We start from the raw sequence: 23961 nt of genomic DNA, 5'->3' as shown, positions 1-23961 counted from the left end.
AAGCACTGGTAGAACTTCCTGGCATGCTAAACTGTTAGGATGCTATCCTGTAGAAATAAATAATAAAAATAGAGTATTTTTACACTTAATAATGTTTTACATCAGGAATAGACAACCCCCAGCACAGGTGCCAGAGCATGGCATGTGAAGGCATTTTGCTTGACAAGCACGCCTCAGGGTGGATGCTAGGGAAAGGGCCAGGGCTGTGCTGCCACAACAATGATCGGGACCTTCGCGGCTCCCCCAGCATCCATCTCAGCATGCCAACATCTTGCCAGTTGAGGTTGTGGGAACAGCAACATTCACGTGAGGCCTGGCTGGTATTATTTTTCACCTTGGGCCATTCCCCAACTGCTAGGTAGCTCCTTAGGATTAATGGTAGCCAACATATATTAAAAGCAGACTTGAGGTGCTGTTGTTTTGATAGGAAGCTGACCAATGTCTGGATGGCCCCAGGCTGAAGAAGAGCAGAGTCTGTAAAGCCACCATATGTCCAAATTGGCAGTGATTGTTCCTGTACCTGTATTTGACAACTAGCCTAGTCTCCACACATCCAACTGGAAGGTTCCAGTCACACACTTGCATTTGATTTCAAAAGTCTGGAAAGCTTCTCAGCAATTATTTATCTATTTAAATTAATGCTGTATGTGGAGTAATGGTCCTAAGGAAATCTTGTGCTTGATGCAGCTAATTACTGTTGTCAATTTTAAGATATTTGCATTAAAATTCCATGCAAGGCAAAAGTACCTGAATAAGCCCTACAGAAACTAATGTCCTTTTTTTCTTATGGTATAAGCAGAAGACTATCGCAAGGCAGCCAATATTGCCAATAACACACATTATACAGATCTGAAAGACATTACATTTAGGAATAAAAGGACAGTTCCATCCCATTGCCCAGTCAAATCTCAGTTCATTTACTGAGCTTGCCAACAGAGTTGCCAATATGCACTAATGGTGTTGATTTTCATGACTGCCACTGCCAAATCTCATTTCTTATCTGCCACAAAATGACAATCATAATGACTTCTAGTTTCTTCTGATGGGCTGATTCCAAACTGTCAACCCAAGGAGATGAAAGATTGTTCAGCTGCTAGATCAATGACTGCTGAATTTCACTTTTGTAAAAAAACACAACTTAGTAATTGCAAATATATATGAGCTCTAAATAGCTTTGAAAAAAACATTTTCCACTATACTCTTTTACCTATAGCACAATACAACTCAAAAAGTGCTGCACTTTGGCTGTTCATGACAAACTTTACAACCAAGTTTCATGAAACTGGTGAATTACATAACCCAGAAAATGACTCGTGAGGACTACAGTGGAGTGACACCAATGATGCTGCTATATTTAATTTTCTGAAAGCAAAAACATTTCCAAGGGTCTCTTGGGCCTTTCTGGTACAGTGCACAAACCCCTCCTCTTACTAAATGCAGCAGACTTCTGCATTTACTCATTAAATGTTTAAACTTTGCTTCAAATATAAATTATTACATCAAAATTACACCATGGTGAATTGGGCCTTTTTTGTTCATCCCAGGAATTAGATTCTATTTTATTGAGAACTGGCATTTGTAACAGTTTCTACATTTGTTACATGTTTAATATAAAATATGTTCCCCCAAATAACCTCGTAATCAAGACTTTTTTGCAGCAACACTTCTGAATAGGGGAGGAGGCTCAAGATGAGGAGGCAGCCTGCCAATTTTGTGGGTAGACTGTAGGGTTGGCTACCATTTCATGGACTTATCATGATGCCCGCCCCATCCCCCACTCCCCCAATTGATGGAGAGGGCTATCTGTCATATGACCCTGCTCCTTGCCACTGACTGGCTGAGAGAGCTGTCCATCACGCAGCCCTGCCCCTCACCACTCATGGGTGGAGACACATGGGGCCACATGACAGGCAGCCCTCAGCCAATCAGCGGTGAGGGGCGGGGACAGCAGCTATCTTGCCTACTCACCTTCATACCAGCAGCCCTCTTCATGCCAGGCTGCACAGCCGGGAGGACTGCTGACAATTTTATTTTTAGTAAGTTTTTTGAGTTTTTTCCCCACAGGTTTCCCAGAGACCGCCTGATTTTGCGATTTCCGTGAAATCCATGCAGTCGCCCTTTGAGTAGGTTCCTACTTATGAAATAAAATTTGGAATTCATAGAACAACTTCCTTCAACAAGTTCTGGGTGTGGATCAATTGCAGGAATAGGTTCTTAACTTTCAATACATGATTCACCTGTTGATAGCTGGAGAGTTGTATGTGCACATTTTATAATATCAAAGTCTAGAGATACATACCAACTGGACTAGACTTCAAAATTAAACTCATGCTTGGCAACTTTATCTTTCCAAAGGTAGCCAGCTCATAGAAGTTGGAGAAAAGAACCCAGACGCATAATCTGTTCACTGTACCCCTGCCACATCCTGCATTAATACTCTAAGCAAATACCTAGGTGTGACAGGGCACTGGGGTGCACCTGCCCTTCAAGAGCGCAAGCAGCCTGAGAGGCAGCTTGCAGGTGGCAAAGGGCTGATTAAGGACTCACCGGACCGGATGGGGCTGGGCTTGAGCCATATAAACCCAGTGCATGAGCTGGGGGGTTGGTCCAGCCTGGAGAGCCTTGTAGGCAGCAGCTCCTGGCAGCAGAGCAACAGGGCTCTTGAGCACACAGGGAGACTGGGTAAGAAAATTTGTTGACCTGGGAACAGGGGCAGTTGCCCAGGCAGAGAGAGGCTTGTTGATGCAGGCATGTGGCCTTGTTTTATGTTAAACCTTGAGAGAGTTTGGAGGTGCCTGCCAGAGGGCTGAGAGGCTTTTTATTTAGGTTAAACTGGTGGTTTAGCCTTGAGCTCTGCTGAGGGCTGGCTCAAGACATACTCAGAGAACTGGTAGGTAAGGGAAGTGCTACCTAGGGAGACCCCAAGAGTCCAGGAGCTCAGAGAGGGGCTGCATGTGGGACCAGGGTGGTCCAGGAGCTCAGGTGGGGCTAGAAGTCCAAGAGGGACCACAGCCAGGGCTAGCCAGAGCCAGTGAGTCTGGTGAACTCAGCTGGCCCAGGAGGGGCCAAAGGTCCAGGGGGCCACTGCTGGGACCCACAGTTAGGGAGCTTAGAGCCTAGAAGCCTGGTCCAGTACCGTAGGCTAGGCTAACGGGCCTAGCAAGCGGAAAAGGGGAGAAGGCTGTTAAGGCCAAGACCCCTACAAAGTGCCATACTGTAGAGTAACACCCACGAGGCTTGGGGCATGGTGTAGGGGAGGGACAAAGTCACACAATGAGCCCTTAAGGCTACAGGGGTACAGACAGGCCAAGTGGGTCTACTAGGCTGGTGAGGGCAGGACTGTGACTGAGCATACCCAGGAGGGGCCCAGGGGTTATTGTAACAGACTCAGACTCACTCCAAGCCCATAGGCAGCCTCCCATACACAACTTTCCATAAGAACAAGGTGTGGCAGGCAAGCAATCAAAGGGGGATTATAGTCAATCTTGAGCCAGGCAGGGGCCACCAGGGGGGCGTCACGGCCACCATCATGGGCATGGGCCTGTTACAGTAGGCGATATTCAGCTGGGTTCTGGCAGCAACATGACCTTCTCATGAAAAAAATATAGTCCCTCCTCATCAGTAAACCATGTACATTACTAATAAGCAAAATTAGATGGCAAAACTGAAGCTTTAGGTCAGATCCTGCTCCTCTTTATAATAGTATCCATCAGGATAACTCAGTGGAATCATACTGTTGTGAAGACAACCATCTCCAATTGAGTCCAAATGAGTTACTGCCAATTTACACCAGTGTAAATATGTCCAGTCAGGCTCTCTGGAGTTATTCATGTAAATCCATGCTGTAAGCCTGTTAGGTCCTTCCAATGAACATGCTCTGAATGACATATAATTCATTATATTACTACAGGAGTGCCCACAGAGTAAGGGACGAGAACCATAAAAGGTAGGTAGACAGATTCATTGTCTCTCTAAAATTCCATAACCATCTGTCTGAGACATGGCTAATGCACAGATTACTGTAGCATATAATCTAATAAATATGCTAATAAGTCTGTTTTCTGAATAACTCTAATTCTTCAGGCCTGAAACTTATACCTTCAGATAAAATGGGATTCATAGCCTTCACCAGGATAGTATGCAAATTTGACTTTCACTGTATGGTAATGTCGTGCTCTGCTGATTGTTTGTAGTCTTTCTGGTTCAAGCCTTGCAGGACTATATCTAGGTATGAAGAAATTTGTTCCATGTTTAGTATTTCAAGTCTCTAGGGGCAACCTTTCATTCACCTTGTGTGTGTGCACAGAGCTGGCAAATGGTAAAGACAGAAATGCAAGACACAGGGCAGCCTTCAAAAGTAGAGATTAGGAAATGGCACCTAACTGTTGCGCCCTGCAGACAGTGGCGCCCTGCAGACCAGATACATGCTGAGGAGTGGGTCTGTGGGCCAGATCTAGTCAGCCAATCTGACATGATTGTGGCCATGGCCCCACATGTGCTAAATTAGGCCTCACCACCCTAGCCTCAGTTCCCTGTGGGCCTGCAGGACCCCGTGCACATGGGCCATGGCATCTGGCTGACAGGGCTTAGAAATTTGGTGATGGGAGGTGGTAGCAGTGCCAATTGCCACTGCTGCCCTCCCACCAAATTTCTGGATCCTAGGGAAGCCCTACAGGTCAGATCACAAGACTCTGTGGGCCAGATCTGGCCCATCGGCTAGGGACTGATCACCCTGAGCTAGGGCATTCTCACGGTAGAAATGTGGTTTCAGCAGCCAGAAGGGGAAAGTGAATTGGGATGCCTATCTTTATACAGCCAAATTCATCTCTCAAGGTAAAAGCTACAGTTGTGTGCTGCAGAAGTTACTGGATCAAAACAGGGCCTTTCAGAAACACGATGCTCAAGGAGACTCAAAGTCTGTGGCTTATTATGTGGGTGAAGGGCAAGAAAAGTGAGATTTGGGAGTTAGCCTGCTATGAGACTGTTGGGCCAAGCATGCTGCCTAAAGGCCTGATACATTGTCAATCTCAGCTGAGTAGCATGGTGGAAAATTTCCGTCCCATATGCTGATTAGTTTATATTTAGCTCTCCTGGGATCAGACACACACGAGAGAAGCTGTTGTTTCTACAATAATTTTACATGGTCTTGCAAGGACCCCTGTGATGCAAAACACAGCTTCCTAGTGCAGATTGCTAAACTAGCCTACCACCTCACCATCAAGAGAAGTGAGCGGGGTGGGGGTTAAGCAGTAAGGACATGACTACCACTGTCACACTTCTTAATCACAGTAACATGATAGGAAATTTTCCAAAGTGGAACCCTCAACATGCAAAATTTTCCAAGGCTCTTCATACATTTTTATTTTCTCTCATCTGCAAACCTGGTCCCTGCCACATACTTCCCATCACCGAACCTATTACAGAAAGGTATAAACAGCAGCCACAAAGGCCTTTATTTCTCATTATAGAAACATCTCCTGAACTTTTCATGGACACCTTGTATAGAACCCAACTAGTCCTCTAGTCATGTATAGGATGCTTTATGTCTGTTCTGCACATAAAAATATATGAGGTGTTGTTTCTGGCAAAAATTATTCACTTGGTTATTCCAATAAATTGAACTGAAACTTGTTATACTTAAAATACTGAAATTGAATCAAATGTGTTATATTGTAAAAATATATTTAAATCACATCATTAATTTTATTTGATTATAGGACTTACATGGTATGTTTGCATATGGCTATGCATATATTTTACATATGCATACATAATATGTTTATAGACATATGCATACATGCACTCAAATACCTGAACCCTAGCCTAAATCAATTCCGAGTGTGATTTATACACTGCTCAGTCTATATTTCTATTTCTGAATCTGATCCATCGAAGACAGGAAATCAGAGATCTTGAATTGATTTCAGTTAGCATTCTGGTTCAAAGCCCAGGGTTAGGAATCAGGTCTAGGTTCAAATTATTTGGTGCTAAATTTTTGTGATATTTTCTTAAAGGTTTTCTGCCTTGTATAATTGATATGTCATTAAAAAAATGAAAGTTGTTCTTAGGGACCTTGACCATATCCAAACCAGAACCAGGAAGTCTATCCTGGTTCCCTGTTTTAGATCTGACTAAGAAACAAAGTGTAGATCTGGGGATTCAAATTAAAAAAACACAAAACCAAATACAGAACTTACAGAAAGCTGCTTTGGCTGCTTTCTGTCTACTTATTTATGTAATGTAGCATAATTTTTCAGCACCCCTTCTACAGCCAGTGTCTTTTGGGGAGGGGAAATTCTTTCTTTGAGGGGGAATAAGGAAACAATTCTATGGTACATTGTTTATTTATTTTTTTTAAATGCCAGCTGCTTGAAGCATGTGATAAATGGGACTTACCATGCACCTTTGACTGGCTCCACTTCCACTCTGCCCACTGATCCATCCAGACCAGAACTATTTTTAACATTCCAGACCCCTCGGCAGCTTCAAACAGCCTTTATTTTTTTAATGAGAAAGTGATGTTTCCCTCTGTCTTTGGCAATAAAAAATATTCCTCCAAAATTAGAGTGGGCTGAGGCCCAAGATAGGTATATGTTAGAACTGTCTGAAGTGTCCTGAATTCCAAGTTGCTTTATCAACAACAATAAAAACTAAAAACGGGTTACTTGACCCAACCCAAAAAAATGTTTATGCAAGTTTTATCTAAACTCTTCAGGTTTTGCAAACAGACCTAGTAAATATTTAGCTCTAGTCACTGGCAGGTTGAGGGCCGTCAGTACTTTGTTAGTTGAAAGCTATTCTAATGGCACATGCTCTGCACACAATTATTTGGGGTGTTGTTTAGAAATCGTAGCTGTGGCAGTTGGCCTGTTCGTTCAGCTTAACAGTTGCCCATGCTGATGCCATGTGCAATACTACTAGCGAGGAAACAGTGCTCTCAAGAAAGAGATGAGGAATCTGGTAAATGGAACAAAGCAGGAGAAAGAAGGAACTATAAAGGCACTCTGAGTACGGTATTTTTAGAAAGAGGGTTATTCCAAGATAGTGTTACCTTTGCAATTTGCAAGTAGTTTGCAATCTGTGAAAATATACTCTTACTGTTGTTGGAGGATTTAAAAAGAAAACATCCACATCTGGTTTGAATCTCAAGCTGAAGCTCAGTTTATCAGCATATTATATAAACAGTTCTGCCTACTTTTTTTTTCTAAATTTCATGTTAAAAGGGTTTTAAGGAGATGAGTCCAAACTGCTCCAATGTACCTGAAAACTGCTACAGACATATGATGGCTACTGATTGCAAATGCATACTGTCTCTGTTTTTCCTTTGGTGACAAACACATTCAATTTGAAGACTCTGCAAGGATGGGGGGAAATCCCTATATGAAAAGTCTTAACGTACAATCTTTCTTTAGGTATTTTGAAAAATCTGAGAGAACTTAATCTGAGATAAATATATAATTACAAACTATCCTTTAGGTCTTTAGAGTCATTTATACAGAAACAGATTAAATTTATATAAAACTCAAGCGCTCTCAATTCTCTAAGACATCTCTAGAAAAGGTACACCTATTGCTTCTTAGAACCCTTTAATGAACTTACAAAATAATACTTATAGAAACTCCTCCTCCCCTCACCTCTATTATCAGGAAATGTAACTGCAATATGGCTTCCAACAGAAAAAAAGAAAATGTGAAAAATGAGGGAATCCTGTTGAGGGGAATATTATAAACTGCTAAGGATAGAGCTGGCACATGTCTCAATACAATAACATTTAGTCAAATGGCCAGGTGGCAGTGTGTTTTAAGTCCTGGTGGATCAGAGTGCTCTAGCTGATGGTTTGAACTTCCAAGTTTTAGCTGTGCTAAGCATCTATTCTCAGCCCAGGAGAGTGGAATACACTGATATAGTCAGAAAAAAATATATATTACAAAGGCTGTAGCGTACTAAATCTAAACGCAAGTTCTCTGCAGAACAAACTTTTGAAGGGCAACCTCCACTCCCACCTCCCATCCTGGCTAGGCTATTTGAACTTGTCTTGAAACAGTTGTATCCTGCAGCAAATGTACAACATCAAAGCACATAATTAATGCTGTTCTCTAGGCACATGCCAGTTTCACCATTATATTTTGCTTGGTTTTAAAGCTAGATACAGACTCTCTGTAGCCAGATCACATAAGACTAACATCTCCTGAACTCAGGGCAGTGTTCACACTAGGTAGCTTACTTATATTGTATGGCTGGGAGTAAGAATGAAAGAATCATCTTAAATCTTCTCTACAAAGATATAATACTTCCATGAGGAGTGGGGGGAGGGGGGAGAGGCAATAATGCAAATAAGGAGGCATTACAGAATACATAGTTTGCTTCCATCCCAACTTATCTCAGAGAGGTAAAAGCGTGCAGCGCATTAACCAGTCTCAAAACCATAGCTGTGCTAAGTTTGCCACCAAGTGTACTAGAATTAAGATGAACCCAGAGCCCGTGACAAAACTGACAATAAACAGAATAATTTCACAAGATCTGCCGTTCCTTTTGCCATCCTTAGTAATGAGTTCTCACCAACGTGATTTTCTCTATTAACAAGATCATACACCACAAGGACCAGCGAATGCTGTGGCAGCTATTTGCCTGCTGTGAGCAGGCTCAGCAAGACACCAGTCCTCCTATTACCAGTAACTATAGCTATTAGCCCATAATGCAAGTAAGCTCTCCCGTTTTCCACAGCAAAAAGCCCTCTGAATATCATCCGAGGCATGCGGCAAACATGTCCCGGGGCCTCGAAGGCACCCCAAAAAAGCTCAGGAAACAACCCATCCTAACTTCTCCTCCTATCCGACACCCGTCAGCCCAAAGTCTTCGGCTCCAGAAGCGCCCTTTGCATGACAGCAGCCGCACACCTGCACCTCCAGGCACAGCAGCGCGTGGACGGGCGGGCGGGCGCGGAGGTGACAGGCCCAGAAGGGTCCTTGTACATCATCCCCGGCAGTGTCGCCTATAGGAGGCAGAATACCACTCATCCAACGCAGCCAAGAGCGTTTCTTTGTTCACCATCTTCCTAAGAGCAGCATGGACAAAACACACACCCTCACAAAACAAAACACCACCACACCTGGAGGGGCTGCCTGCGGGCGGCGGGAGGGACACGCGGAGCCGCAGCAGCTGCGGGAGAGGCGCTGCTCCAGCGCGGGGGCACGCGGGCTGCAGGGACCGCGGCGGCTGGCACCAAGGGGGCTTGCTCAGCATCCATGCAAAGTTCCGCAAACAAAAGAGCTGCCCAAACTTTCCCTCCCCAACCCCGCTCCACCGTCCCTTCTCCCCGTGCCCGGGCGCAGACGGGGCACGTCCCCGCCCTCCCCCGGTGGAGCACAAAGACAAGGACACACACGCACAGCAAGACACGCGCCTCCACCTGGGTCCGGGAGGGAAGCGGGGGCCCGGGCTCCGCTACGCGCTGCTGCACCGCCGCGGCCGGGAAGGCAGCCCCGCGCCCGCCCCGCGCCCCGCGCTCCGCCCCGCGCCTTACTGTGCGGCCGGGCATCGCGTCCCCGGGCGGCGGGAGCTGCCGGCCTCCCCCGCCGGGCCGCAGCGCTCCGCCCAGAGGAAATCGGGCTTGTCACTTCCTGAGCTCCTCGCCCGCTCGCACATGCCTTCCCCTCCCGGAGCCGCTTCCCCGCCGCCCCCGGCGCTCGTCTCGGTGCGGCCGGGCCGGGGGCTCCCCGCAGCGCTGTGCTCGGCTCCACGCGGAGCGCCCCGGCCCGGGCCGGGCCGGGCCGGGCCGGGAGAGAGAGCCCACACCTAGGACTGGGCAGTGCTGCCGCCTCCAAAAGCTCGTGCTGCGGCGGGGGTCGGGTCGGGTCGGGTCGGGTCGGGGGGAAGCAGCTTGGGAAGTCGGAGGCAACTTCAGCCCTTCAGCTGTCATCAAGCTCATTGAAACCAAGGGGAAAAGCAGCAGCCAGGCAACGGTTTCATACGTGGTCAAGGATGCTGCAAAACTTACTAGCTAGTAGGACTGGCTTTCTTTAAACATGGTCAAGGACACTGCAAAACTTACCAGCTAGTACTGGCTTTGTACTGTTCAAGTATCTAATGTCTATGAAATCTATGAAATCGCTTCTCAACCTCCAATTCGGTGATTGACTTTGACCTTAGATGATTTTGAAAGCGGTTCATTTCCTCAATTTCCATTAGGAGGCCTAGAGTGACTCCTGCTGGTACGCAGGGATCCCCTCGCAAACATTTGAACACGGTGCGGTGGGGTGTTTTTATCTTCTCAGTCAGAGTACAGCCGTCTTTATCCCCCACCCCACTTTTCTTTTAGTAAAAATATAGGAGTGAACTTTGCGCTCATGAAAATGCAGAGGTGGATGGAGAGTGCTGTCTAGAGCAGTGGTTCTCACCCTTTTTTGTACCAGGACCCATTTGGAAACATCAATGGCTGGTCCCCACCCAGTAAATAGTTTAAGGAGAAAACGCACAAGTATTTTGGCCCCAAAACATATTACACACAAGGTAAAGCAACTCAGCAGTGTTCATTTTAAAGACAAAAATCAACATCAACAGGAAAACATTAACAGCAATATCAGCACATGGCCCTCCATTACTCCCAAGTGACATCGTTGTTCAGTTTGCACAGTGCAAGTTGCTAGTGCCCCTCACTCCTGACTCGCAGCCCCCAGCCCTGCCGGTGCCCCTCAGTCTCGACCCACAGTCCCCCCACCCCCCAGCCCTGCTGGTGATCCTCACTCCTGACCTGCCCCCAGGGAGTGTGGGGCAGGGAGTAGTGTGTGCCCACAGCAGGCACAGAGCTGCAGCATGGGCAGGAGCTGCCTCCATGGTCCAGTGGATGGGAGCCATAGTGGGGCATCGAGACTCTCTGCTGCCCCTGCCAGGACCCCGGCACCAGCTGCCCTCATCTCCCACCACCAGCTGCTTGCATGCTGGGCCACAGCTCTACCCTGCCACCATGTCCTAGCTGCCACCACTCCCCTCAGGCCACTCACTGCCCACCACCCCACCTTCCCTCTAGGGTAGTGGCAGGAGGATGTAAGGGCAGTGCAGGCCCCCCCACAACCCCACATCCATTACTCTTCATGCAGCTGTCAGCACAGCTGGAGTGGGGGTCTCAGTGGTGGCAGCAACAAGTTTTGCCATCCTGCATCAGGTCCTGCCTGCTCAGCCGCAGAGGTGACTCCTGCCTGTGCTAGCCCGGCCAGGCAGTAACCCCATGCCTGCTCTGGGTGCACAAATCTAGGCAGGCACATGCCCCCCAATGCATCGTCTGTGCCCCCTCCCCTCCCCCACCCCATAGACTTACCTGTGGGGAGCTGTGGCAGCTGCTCTTTTTGTTGCCTGAGCACCATGTGCACATATGTGAGCATACATGCATGTGGGACCCCCTGCCTTATCACCGTCCTGCTTTCCCCAGCCCCAAGCAGCCCCTTGGAGGCTGGAACTCTGCCAGCCTACAAGGGGAACCTGTGGTTTCCTTTAAAAGAGAAAATCTATGATTTTCCACATTTTTCCATGATTGTTCACAACTTTTTCATATATTGTTGCAACCCACTTGTGGGTCTCAACCCATGGGTTGAGAAACGCTGGCCTAGAGTGTAGGAATATGGGTCAGACAAGACACTGCTTCAGGTTTTCCCATCTGCTCTGCCCACCTCACTCCTGCCCCTGATGTTCTAGTTCCAAATGTTTCCTGAGCAGAGAGCTCTAACAATGTTAAACTATGCTAGTTATATGACATGTGAAAGTGGGGGCTATGATGCGAGTACGATGCTCCTTTTAAAGGTTCAGATTTTAGATGAAAACTGTAGACCAATAGTCTACTAAGAAAAGGGAGAGGATGCCTGAGGCTGCATGGGATGTGTTCATTTCTTTGCATAGAGGAGCATCTGGCACAGCAGTGTGCAGGGGCACATGGAGTTGTGCCAAGCCTCTGCTGCTATAAGAATTCCCCATATATCAGATCCACACTGAGTACCATGGGTAGCCAATCTAGTTCTGTGTCCACCACTTATGAACCAGAAGTGGTATAGCAGCATTTATACAGCAGTGTCTGAACAAATTAGCTGTGCAGTGGAGCTAGCATGCACAGAGCTAGATCAGTATCTCTGCATGGCACTCACTTGCAGTGAGACTTACCCTGAGGGGCTGAACTAAAAGGGACATATGAAGGCTGGAAAGCCAGGCTCCTCATTGATGTGTGTGGAAAAATCTGACCCCTAATAAGCAAGCAAAGATTTTGACTTCTGGGCATCACAGAAATCTGCTACATGATATTATACACCCAGAATGAGGATTCTGAAAGAAAAGAAAATCCAGATGAACACTCAGGATGCCCTGTGGAGTGGAAGCTAAGAACACTAGTGCTTTTTCTCCATCGTTTTCCTCTGTTTTTCCCATTGTTTGGTGTTTTCAGGAAGCAGCTTTGCTAAAAAACTAAAGGTAGGAAAACACTATCAGATGAAGACACTAGTGGAGACTTAAAAATGCTCAAAGATTTGTCCTCTCAAATTGCTTCTAATACGCAAAATCAATACATTTCAAAAGTAATATTTTCTATTAGTGCAATCTGGATTGCATCTAGCACATGGCCAGGCTTCTATCTGGGAAAGAATGCAATTAGTGGCCTAAGCGGCATGTTTATATATGAACAACTAGGCTATGTGACAATCAAGCGCGGGATTTAGAAACCATTACTAAACATATTTAGCATCTACACATAAACCAAGGACACGCACATACAGACATTGCAGATGTCATCAGGAAGTGGGACCTTCAATAACTAAACCACAGGCCTGCCACTTGAAGTAGAGGAGAAAAAGGGTTGCTACCATCATTGCATCGAATCCAAGAGGGAAACACGATCACAAACACTAAGGGTATGCGTACACTGAGGAAAAAGGGATGTTTTTACAATGTGACAGTTAACAAGCTTTTGGGCAAATGGTTATTTCATAGTTGGCTGCAATCACAGTGATCTGCACTCAAGAGCCTGGGAGGTCCCTTCCAGTCCTATGCTCCTAAATGCTTAGCATAGCTTAAGTGTTTTGCTGAACTGAAGCCCAATCCAATGTTCTAAACAAAGATCAAGGATAAATATTAGCAAGTAGTTTGTGTAAAAAAGTGGGGGGGCAATTGAGTCCGATTAATGGGGTGAAGTTTTGAAGCAGAAATTATGCTCAATATAAAGAAAATTTCTCTGACAGCTAAACTGTGACTAACTTAAAGGAAGTGGCAAAAAAACCATTACTTGTTACATTTATAATTAGACAGGACCAAACACTGCTGATGTGCTACACTAACTCAAAGAGAGTCTGAATGACATAGAAAGTCTTTTTCAGCCATTTCCTCAGCCTCAGTTGAGCTGTTTGCTTTTCTTATCACATAGTCAGTCTGGAACCAATAAAAATAAAATATTTTCAAACTCCTGTTCCAGGCCTTTGGAGATCAAATTTGAAAATGTGTTTTTATAGTTTCCCAGCTGAGCATTTAAATAACAAAGTTTGCAGTGTAACCAGATCCATTCCTATGGCAGCTTTCTGCACAGAAGTTTCAGTGTCCCATAACCTAAATCAAAGTTATATTCTGCCTACTTCTGTAGCTTCATGAGAAAGATATTCCTTGTTCATCTCAGAGGCCCTATGCTTCAAAATGGGTGTATTGACCATGGAGTGTTACCAGTGTAGGTGAAGCTGCCTCCCCAAATGTAACAGGTGTTTTTACAGAGACAGCTATTTAGGTGCTGCAGTTTAAATCTAAAGAGGAGGAGGAGGAAGAAAAACAAAAACAAAATACCCTGCTTGGATAATTATCTACAAAAGCTTTGTTTAAAGAGGAAGGAGGAGAGAGAAGAGGAGCTCTTTGCTCTAGATCCTAAAGGTAATTATGCACCTAACTCCTGTTGATTTCAGCGAGCCCTGGAGAGTGGCTGTACATTAACTCCAGTGACTCCAAGACAATAGAGTTGCCCTAGATGAAATTCATCACTAAATGTAATTCATTGTTTTTGCCAGGAAGAAGGAACATGAGGTCTTCCTTCTTGGAGTACTGCAGGAAAAAGGAGATTTTAAGACCTTACAGAGGAGGTTCTGCCTTTGAGAGTAGCCCCACCCTAAAAGAGAAGGCTACATATAAGCCCTGCGGGAGGCATGAGAAATAGAAGAAAATCTTGCTTAGAAATAAGAAGTCATGAAGTGGACAGTAGGCACTGAAGAATAAGGAAGACAAACCAAAGGAACGAGTGAGGAGCCCAACTCCTCACCTGTCTGGGGAGGTGAGTCTGGGTGCTAGTGAGCCTGGAGGGCTCTGGACAAAGACCATAAATAAGGCCCGCAGATGCCCTGAAAATCTAAGAGGAGGCCTGGACAAGAATCAACAATTAATCTATGCTGCTACGCTGGTATGGGAAATGCTGGTATGGAGGACTCTTGAGCTGGCGGGAGGCATAGTGTTCTGTAACAGCGCCTGAGACGCCGAGTGCAAGAACAGGGTGTGGGGCTGGAACTGGGCTCCTTGTGGAGGGTACTTTATGTGGGTGGAGGAGATGGTTTGCCTCCTTATCACAAATACTAAGCAGAAACTTCTACCTAACAGACTACTAGAAGAATGCAAGCCTCTAGTGACTACATTGCGATCCATTGTGATGTATTCTCTATAGCTATACTGTGGTCATTGCTTTCATAACGCTTTGATACTATAGTGATAGGTATTATAAATAGAAACAACTTCTGTCACTTGCTGTTGCACAACATTTTGCTGATAAATAACAGCCTATCTGCTTTGTAACCCTTTTTGATAGTTATTCTGCCAATGCAGATCCCAACGTGGAATGTTATGCTGGCAGCTTGCTTGCTCTGTCATGTAGAGTAATTTCAGAAGTATAATTTTTATTATGCCAATTAATCTCTCCCTGTAGCATTTCTTATTATTTATCCTCCCAACATGCCTCTGAGATGAGGAAGTATTATTATTATTTCCATTTTCCAGACAGGTGGTTGAGACACCCATCAATGAAGTGACTTGCCTAAGGCCAAACACAGGAGATCTGTGACAGAGCCAGAGCCCCTACATTCTAGCCCAGTGCCTTTGTTACAAACCTATTGATGAGAATCAAAACTTCAGGTGAAATCCTGACTCCAATAAAGGCAGCAGGTTCCTCTGGTCAAGCAGCACAAATATGGAAACTAGTATTTACAACCCCCTCTTTGGGAGTTATATAAAAACTAAAGTATCCAAGTGGCATTAAGCAGGAGTATCATTATGAAACATTTAATATCCTGACAGCTAGCACTAGATTGTAGATCTGCAATATGATCAACATGCTCTGGCTCAAAGAGCCTATCTGGATCAAGAACATACTCTCATCCTAAATAAAATGCTGCTGTGCACAGAGGGCTGTTTCTGGGAGTGCTGCTTTTATTACAGTCAGCACATGGGCCATTATCCGGCCTTAATCATGGAATTTGCTAGTTGTCTGGCTGCAGAAATCCTAAAAACCTGTTTTCAATCACAGATTGTTTGCTATGTGTAGCATGAGTTTTTTGCTTCCCACCAGGATCTGATGAAAAATGTGGACAACTCTTTAAAAGGACTATAATACCATATTTTCCTGACCAAGAACATTTAACAAAGCACCTTCAAGCTCTCTTCTTTGCTCTTTTGCCTGGTTTGCCTGTATTGGAAAACCTTAACCTCCTTTTCCCAACAGTCATTATAGACGTTATTAGTGTTTTCTGGCATTCTACTTGCTCTTCTTCCTAAGATCTGATTCAAAGCCTATTTAAATTGATGGGAATCTAATTTTAAATTTGAGATCTTTGTGATTAGGAAGAGGGACATCTAAATGTAGATATTCCAGTGCCAGAGCCCTTGCATACATGCCTAGTTTCCTTTGACAAAACATGGGGAGAGCCATTTCCAAATGGGATTCGGAACAGCCAGTCCACTGAATCGGTAGGCATCTGAAGTTGGCAAGCAGCTGCCTAGAAAAGGCCAAGAGGGAATGCTGGGGTATGTTCCCTCTGCCCACCTCCAGTTCAAGTGTTTTACATAATGCTACAAGGAAGCATCATCACGCATTTGGGATCCATGGCACAAAACCCTCTCCCGAAAGGTAGGTGTGGCGGTCGAGTGGTAGGCCGGGCTGTGGCCAGTAGCCCCGAACCGGCAGGTGGGTACTTTTGACCGATGGAGTGGAATTAGGCACGGAAGCGTATCGGTTAAACAAAGAGATTGCTTTACTTACACTGTTGAGGTATACAGTGTAGGAAGAAAATTAATTTCAAACTTCAGTTACGGTTTCACTGAAGAGCTCTAACACAACGAAATATCTTTCTAACGATTTCAACAAGCATGCAGGGCATGGGGTACGTCGGGACGGTCGGTGACGGGGAGTCGTTGGTGGGTGATCAGTCCGCCAAGTTCACTCCGAGATGGGCGCAGAGTTCTCCAACTTGGGCGGAAACTGCTCTAACTTTTATACGGCTAGTGAGCCAATTGCTAGTCGCCATGTAGGAATAATTTAAAACCAGCCAATAATAGTGTGTGTATTTGCATATGAATGGTGGGAACTTTTCTGCGCCGGGGTTCTCCACCGTACCGAGAAATTCCGTCGTACAAAATCTTACTGTGCCGAAAAACTTCATTGTGCTAGAAATTCCACTGTGCCGAGGCACTTTAACTACTGTGTTCTGACAGTAGGCACTTAAAACAATTCTCTCAAAAAACAATAAGGGTTTTTTCCCTTAAAACATAGCCAAGGGAGGACTTGCCACTTTCTGTCAGATGGGGTGTGTCTACACAAGTTGCCAGCTGTGCAGTAGCCTGATAACACTGCTCAGTAGTGTGCTGGGCAAAAAACCATGGTAATACACTACTGCACAGTAGTATTAGGCCTCTACGCAGTTAAAGTCTGAGAAAACCCATGCACTAATGCTACTGCACAGTAGCACAAGTTATAGCACATTGATTTAGTACTTGGTTATCCAACTACTAAATTTAATGCGCAGTAAGTATGATGCATTAATGAACGTGTAGATGCACCCACAGTGCTCTAGCTGCAAGAGTACTTGTTCAGAATACAGGAAACCTAGGTTCAGCTTCCTCCTGAACCTGGGGGATTCCAACTTGCAATTCCTACCTTTCAGGAGAGTACCTTAATACATAGGGTAAAGGTCATTTTGACGTGTGTGTGTGTGGTGGCATTCTCATCCCTTCCTGTTAAAACTGTGCCACTATGCAGAAAAGAATACAAAACTAATTGGGTTAGAGACAGTGTAGTGTGCAAGAGCGAAGTTGACTCTGTAGCTCCGTGACTAGGACAGGACTAGGACTGGGAGGTGAGAACATCTGAGTTCCTGTTCCTAGGAGTGTTTATGCATCTTACATAGGCATAGTAACAGTTAAAATGCAAAGACCCAGATCACCCTACTCTTAGGTGAGTGTCCTAAATAATTGTTGGCCATGCACTGCTGAAGTTGTACCATAGCACAGTAACAGACAGTATTCTGTTGCGGGTAGTGAGAAAAGAATGACAGTCACCTGGTCAAAGCACTCTTGGATTTAGGCACCTAAATCCTACTGAAATCCTGCTTTAATATAAAATCCTTTTTAATTAGATCTGGCCCCCAGTCCTTCAAAAAAATCTCAAATCTATATGAATTGCTTTCAACTTGCTTCTTCTTGATCAAACTTTTAAAATGGCTGGTGGCTCATCAGGCTGTGTGGGCTTGAATCAGAATGTCCAGTCTCCCTGTTCCTAACAACAGGTTTTTAGTTCATAGTCCTATCAATATTTTAAATCACTTTAATACATTTAGATTATTCCAGACTGCTTGATATCTGACACTGTCAGTGAATCCTCCAGCACTTGAGGGATTGTGTTAAGGTTGATTTCTGTTCTCTTACCAATGTTTATTAGCCCTGCTTTTCCAGCGCTGGATTGAGCACTCACTATTATTCAGAATGTATATGTTACCTTGAGGCTACATTTGTGTGCATGACGACATTGAGTTTTATTTCCAGTAACCTAGAAATCTGTTAATCTTGACATAAATTCCAAAGAGTGCTATTACTTAGCTAATAGATAGTGAAACTGTGGATCTACATTTCCTTTAGTTACATCAAATAAAACATGATGATGATCACATCTCAATTAATCTTGAGGCCACCTCTGCTCACTTCCATCCAGACAAAGCCCTAAGGATCCATTAATTGTTCCCCACTTAACCTAAACAACTAACCCCAAGACCTTGGGCATGGTGCACCTACTTCCAGCCACAGGCCTCCTTTTAGAGTCAGTCATTAACATCCTTTACTTAGCCAAAGGAGTAGGTAGAGCATAATCCTCCTTTCTTTTTATCCAAGTCAAGAGAAAAACAAATGAGAATGCAGTCAGATTTCCTTATGGCAAAACAAAGCACTAGCCTGAAGACCCATTTATTTCCTATGGAAGATGACTTGTTATATTGAAGTGCAAGGGCCTTATAAAATAAAGATGTTATTGTTGTAGTAAAAAGGGTGTTCTCTCCCTTGTACCATGACAAGATGTGGAAAGCAATTTTAGTGCCAAAACACTGGAAAATGCTGCTGCATGTTTCTAAATCCATATCTAAAGCTTCTCTGTGATACTACATAACATATATTTGTCAGTCCTACACTGGCAGACAGGCAGAGAAAACTGAAAAGACAGGCAGAGAAATGTGTATATGGATTTTCCTTGCAATGTTGGCAGTACTGTCAATTGTATATGTTCTTGGGGTGTGGAAATAAACTGAAAACCAGTATTGCTGTTGAAAAGTAAGCTTGTGCCTAATGTACTGGAAAACTATTCAGAAACTCATCCTTATGTAAAAATGGTTACCATGAAGTTGCCAAGGTCAGTGTCAGCCCAGATTCTTGGCTGCATAAGCAGTAGTTTGGGAAAGCAGCTTTCCCTTGCACACTCCTAAAAACTCAAAATGCTCTAAAATGGTGGTGCTAAGGAAATGGTGTAACTTTTCCATTTAGGCCTTCTGTCCTCTAGGACCTGCATGTTCCTTGGCTTGTATTAACACTGTATGTGAAACTATAACAATGTAGAGCAAGATATAAATGTGACTTTTTCTTTTCTAACGAGCAACACATTCCCTTCAAAGAGAATCTCTGCTACTAAGAGCAATGCAAACTCCTTTTTCACAAGTGGCATTAACTAATAAACTCCTTGCAATCAGTGTCTTCTGGATCACCTTCCAATGGTGCACAGACTGCAAGTTAAAAACCAGTGCCTCCAAAACATTTTTCAACCTCCCTTTTTTCTTTTCATTGAGAAGTTTAACTGTTAGTAGGTTTTAACTTGGCAAGAAAATGCATAATACAAGTGCATCATCCAAACACAGAAACAGACTCCTGGGTAGTTATTTCCACATCCTACTGATCAAGGAAAAAATCATGCCAAAGAAATTAGACTTCAACCATGCCCAGTAGCATGAGAACTCAAGACTGAAAGCAGAAATTATTGGGTTAGGCATATAGCCTGTTATGACTACCCTGGTCCTCGTGACCTTCGGGTCTGAGTCTGCATGATCTAACCTATTTGGGTCACCCCCTTTCTCAGTGCAACTTGACTTTTATGGACTCTTCCCCATTTAGCTTTGCAGCTCTTATTACTGATAAATACTGTCTTGCAAATCCTGTGGAATAGCACATAGAAAAGATATACTTTGGGGCACTGATGAGCCAAGGAAACTCAACTGAGTACACTCAGACTGCTGACACAAAGGGTGTTTTTCTGGCTTTCTTCCTTTCTCTAAACTCTCAGCCTGAGTGAACACCTGAGATGACTTCCTAGATGAAAATACTATGCTTCCTGTAATAGCAAATTGACTATTTTAACTTGTGCAAGGAATTACTCCATTTGAGTATAACAATCCTTCCCTTCTGAGATAGATAGGAAAAGGTTTGGAAAAGTGCTCTGCAGGACATACCCAACCAAGGTAGTTCTTACAGAGCTATACTGACAAGGAAAATAGTAAGTAAGTACTCAAATCAGCAGGTCTGCTCAAGTCAGCAGGTCTTATCTGTTTCTTCCAAAATCTATAAGAGGGCTGAGAGCTGATCCACCTCCATTTAACAAGCTGAAGACACTCTTGTATGCAGTACATATTACTATCAATAAGACTTCCAGGTCTAACTTTGAGGACATCATTGTTACATATTGAGCAGTTTTCCAGCAAAGCATGTAACTGTAAACATTTTAAATTAAAATGTCATTGGATTGAGCAAACAAGTGAGTCACTCTTTAGGTTGAAATTTATCTGTAGCTATTTTAGACAGCTTATTTTTATCAATGCTAGTGATACAACAAATAGGAATCAGTCATTTAAAAGAACAAAGCAGCACCAGGACTAGCCATGGAAGTCTTATGTACTGAGATTCTAGTTGAATTCCCATTAGCTGATTTAAAAGAACTGTCTGAAAGTTTAGGATAGCCGTTACTTATTTTCTTTCCCAGAATAAACCTGTATTATACTTAATTTTTTAAAAAAGAACAAAATTCACTTCCTAGTGGTGTGTGTGTTATTCTAAAAGCTGCTATTATTACAGTAATAGAAAAATAGGACTAGAAGGGACTTCAGGAGGTCATACTGCTCAAGGCAGAATCATTCCAAGATTATCCCCACCTAACCTGCTCTTAAAAACATCCAAGGGTGGAGTTTCCACAACCTCTCTAGGCAGCTTGTTCTAGTACTTAACCATCCAGCCTAACTTCTCTGCTACAATTTAATACAGTTACTTTTTGATTTGTCCCCTGCAGTCACAGAGAAGAGTCTATCGCTGCTCTCTATGTAACAACCATCTAAGTATCTGAAGGCTTCTATCAAATCCTCTCTGTCTTCTCCTTCCTAGACTAGTCCCAGTTCTTCCAACCTTTTCTCATAAGCAGTCTTCTAGATATCTGATCAAAACTGGTGCCAAAACTGGACACAGAACCCCAGGTGAACCCTTATTATTGCTGAATAAAGTGAAAGAACCATTTCCCTTGACTTGCAGGTAACACTTTTCTTAAATTAAAACAACCCAGTATGCTATTTCACTATTTTATTTATTTTGCAACTCATTCAGCCTGTTGTCCACTAATTCCCAGATACTTTATTATAGTACTGCAACCTAGTCAATTATTCCCCCAATTTGTATTCATATACTTGATTGTTCCATCCTATGCCTGGGACTTTGCACCTGTTCTTGTCACATTTTTTTTAATAAAAAACAAAAAAGGTCTGAAATGTATCAACATCATTCTGAATCCTGATCAAAGGTGCCTGCAATTTCATCCAGTTTGTCATGTGCACTCAATCATTAGTCATTAATGAAGATATTAAATAGTCCTGAGCCCAGGACAGACCCCTAGAGAACCTTACTCGGTATGTCCTCTTAATTAGACATCAAGCTATTGATAACTACTCTCTGAACATGATAATCCAACCAGTCATCCCTCCATTTTCCAGCAGGTTCTCCCTAGACCATATTTCCTCAGTTTACTAGTGAGAATATCATGGGAGAAAGTGTTGAAAGCCTTGCTAAAGTAGAGAGATATCACATTCAATGCTCTTTCTCTAGCCACAGAGCATATCACATTGTCATAGAAGAAAATCAGATTGGTCAAACATGACTTGCTGTAGAGAAATCCACGTCGGCTGTTCCTGATCTCTTTCTTCTCCTGTAGGTGTCTAGAACTAGATTCCTTGATGACATGCTCCATAATCTTTCCAAGTATTGAAGTCAGACTGATGGGTCTGTCATTCTACAGATTATTTTTCTTCCTTAAGTGTGGCCACTATATTTGTCCTTTTCCAGTTGTCCAGGAACTCTGTGGCCTCCATAAGTTCTCAGAGAATAACCAGTGGCTCTGCAATTACTTCAGCCAATTTTTGGGTACTCATGGATGAATCTCATCTGGCCCTACAGACTTAAATACCTAGGACATGTCCAGACGAGGGTGCATGTGCAGTTTGCAACACTGCAAACTTCATGCTCTGCACATGCATGCATTCACTGTGCTGCTAAATAGCAATGCGGGGGGGGGGGGGGGGTTTACACTGGGATCTCCAGGTGTCAAAAAAAAGGGCCAGAAAAAAGCAGGATGGCACATGTGGTAACAGTGTGCACCACCCAAAACTGGAGACTGGCCAGCCAGAGCAATGCTCTGGCTGCTGGACCCTATGCCACGCAGGGCAACTTGCTGTGCACCAGAAAGCGCAAGCAGAGGCATTCCCTGGGGACAACTAGCAGTGGCAAATATGTGCCATTGCTAGTTGTCTCCAGGGAAACGCACATTCCTGCTCATAGGGACGTGCCCCTAGTGTCTTTAAATATCTCTAACCCGTTCTTTCCTACTTCAATTTAATTATCTCCTACCCTGTCCTTGTTGACTCCTGCACTTGTTCTCTGATAGAAGACTTTTTTTGTGAAGTAAAAAATGCTTGAAATATTTTTAGCCTGCTTTGCATCATCGATTATTAGACTGTCCTCCCCATGAGTAAGAGGCCTATGCTGTCCTTGGTCATCATCTTTCCTCTACTATACTTGTAGAATGGCTTTTTGTTTTGGTTGTGGTTTTGTTTAATACCCCTTGCTAGCTGAATCTCAATCCATACCTTAGATCCACTTAGTCTCAGATTTATTGAATCAAATCAAAACCAAACCAAACCCAGACCTGTATTAAGGCTTATGACAATCTCCCCAAATACTTACTAGATACTAACATATCTAAGCTATGAACTGATGACTGGCAACTCTTACCTGCAGTTGTCGTCCTAACTACCGCTAGAATATAGTAAACAGTATTGCACGAGTAACACAGGTGGTATAACGTGATCACATCTAGCTTTATGTTGGGCAAGTATACAAGTCTGGTTACACAAAGAATGAATTTGGGTCCAAAGCCTTCTCCTTGCTTCCTGTTGGGCCATTCTGTGGGACAACAAGCACAACTTCACTGTGCAAAGAGATGCAGAATTTTGACCTTCAATACTTGGGGCACAGTTCAGCAAGCGGGGGATGAAGGATCTCCTTCTCGTTTTGGATCCTTATCTCCCTACAGAGTGGGAGTGTGGAAACAGGACAATGGAATAGAAGATTCCCTTCCGTTTGCCTTGAAGATCCCCTGGACCTAACCAACCTGCTTAGGCTGAAACCAGAAAGAGCATTTCCCTAATGGGTAAACATGACCTTTCTTTATGAAAATGAAACAGATTGCCTAATAAGGGGTTTTGGATGTTTGAAATGTCATGTTTACTGCCATCTGAAAATGTGTGTCAAAATGCACAAGGGAAGATGAATATTACTTTTCTTCTTCTCCAGGCAGCCACATCAATACTCCATAAATATGAAATAATAAAAGAGGAAATGAAGGTAGAGAAGGAAAATAATAAAAATCATCAGCTGTAGGGTATTATGCTTGAGATTCTGCTGGTCTATCATGAGTCTTCCACAACCAAAATCAACCTTATAAAATTAACTAGACAACCAGATGTTCCTTATTGGCCCTTCATAATACATTAATATATAATAAATATTAAAATATATAAGAGTATATACTACTGAGCGGCTTTAACAGCAAATAATTTCTGTACATATTTTACTGGATCCCTGGTAGTGATTGGTAATAGCATGCAAATATTAGACAGCTAGGTGTTTTAAAAGCACCCACAATTGGCCTTCAGTGAAAACAGGTAGGCTAACTCTGAGCACTTATGAACATCCCTTTCTAGAATATGATGTTACTTTGGGTTGCTAGTGAGACAATCTCTTATATTCACTGCTCCTTTTCCTTAACTAAATATGGATTCTGAATAATGCTGTAAACTTTCCTGCTTCTTTCACTGAAAGTAAATAATTAAATATTGAAATTTCGTTTTCAAAAGCATGTTCCCTAGTATATCACACAACCTGGAAATAAGACTTTCTGCCTCACAC

General features: G+C 43.7%; 1 protein-coding gene across 3 annotated transcripts in view; it reads right to left on the bottom strand.

The window, feature by feature from the left end:
* Positions 1–9627, bottom strand: part of FAM53B (family with sequence similarity 53 member B) — a 142878-nt gene extending 133251 nt beyond the window's left edge. Inside the window, exon 1 of one of the 3 annotated variants that reach the window (XM_059730048.1) lies at positions 9524–9627. The gene's annotated coding sequence lies outside the window, so the exon portion shown is untranslated. The other 2 variants (XM_059730051.1, XM_019482847.2) reach the window with 2 other exon arrangements.
* Between the last annotated feature and the right edge of the window lie 14334 nt (positions 9628–23961).

This window comes from Alligator mississippiensis, chromosome 6, assembly GCF_030867095.1.
Source record: "Alligator mississippiensis isolate rAllMis1 chromosome 6, rAllMis1, whole genome shotgun sequence".
Lineage (NCBI taxonomy): Eukaryota > Metazoa > Chordata > Crocodylia > Alligatoridae > Alligator > Alligator mississippiensis.
The sequence above is the reverse complement of the archived record's forward strand: the minus strand, read 5'-3'. Positions and strand labels throughout refer to the sequence as shown.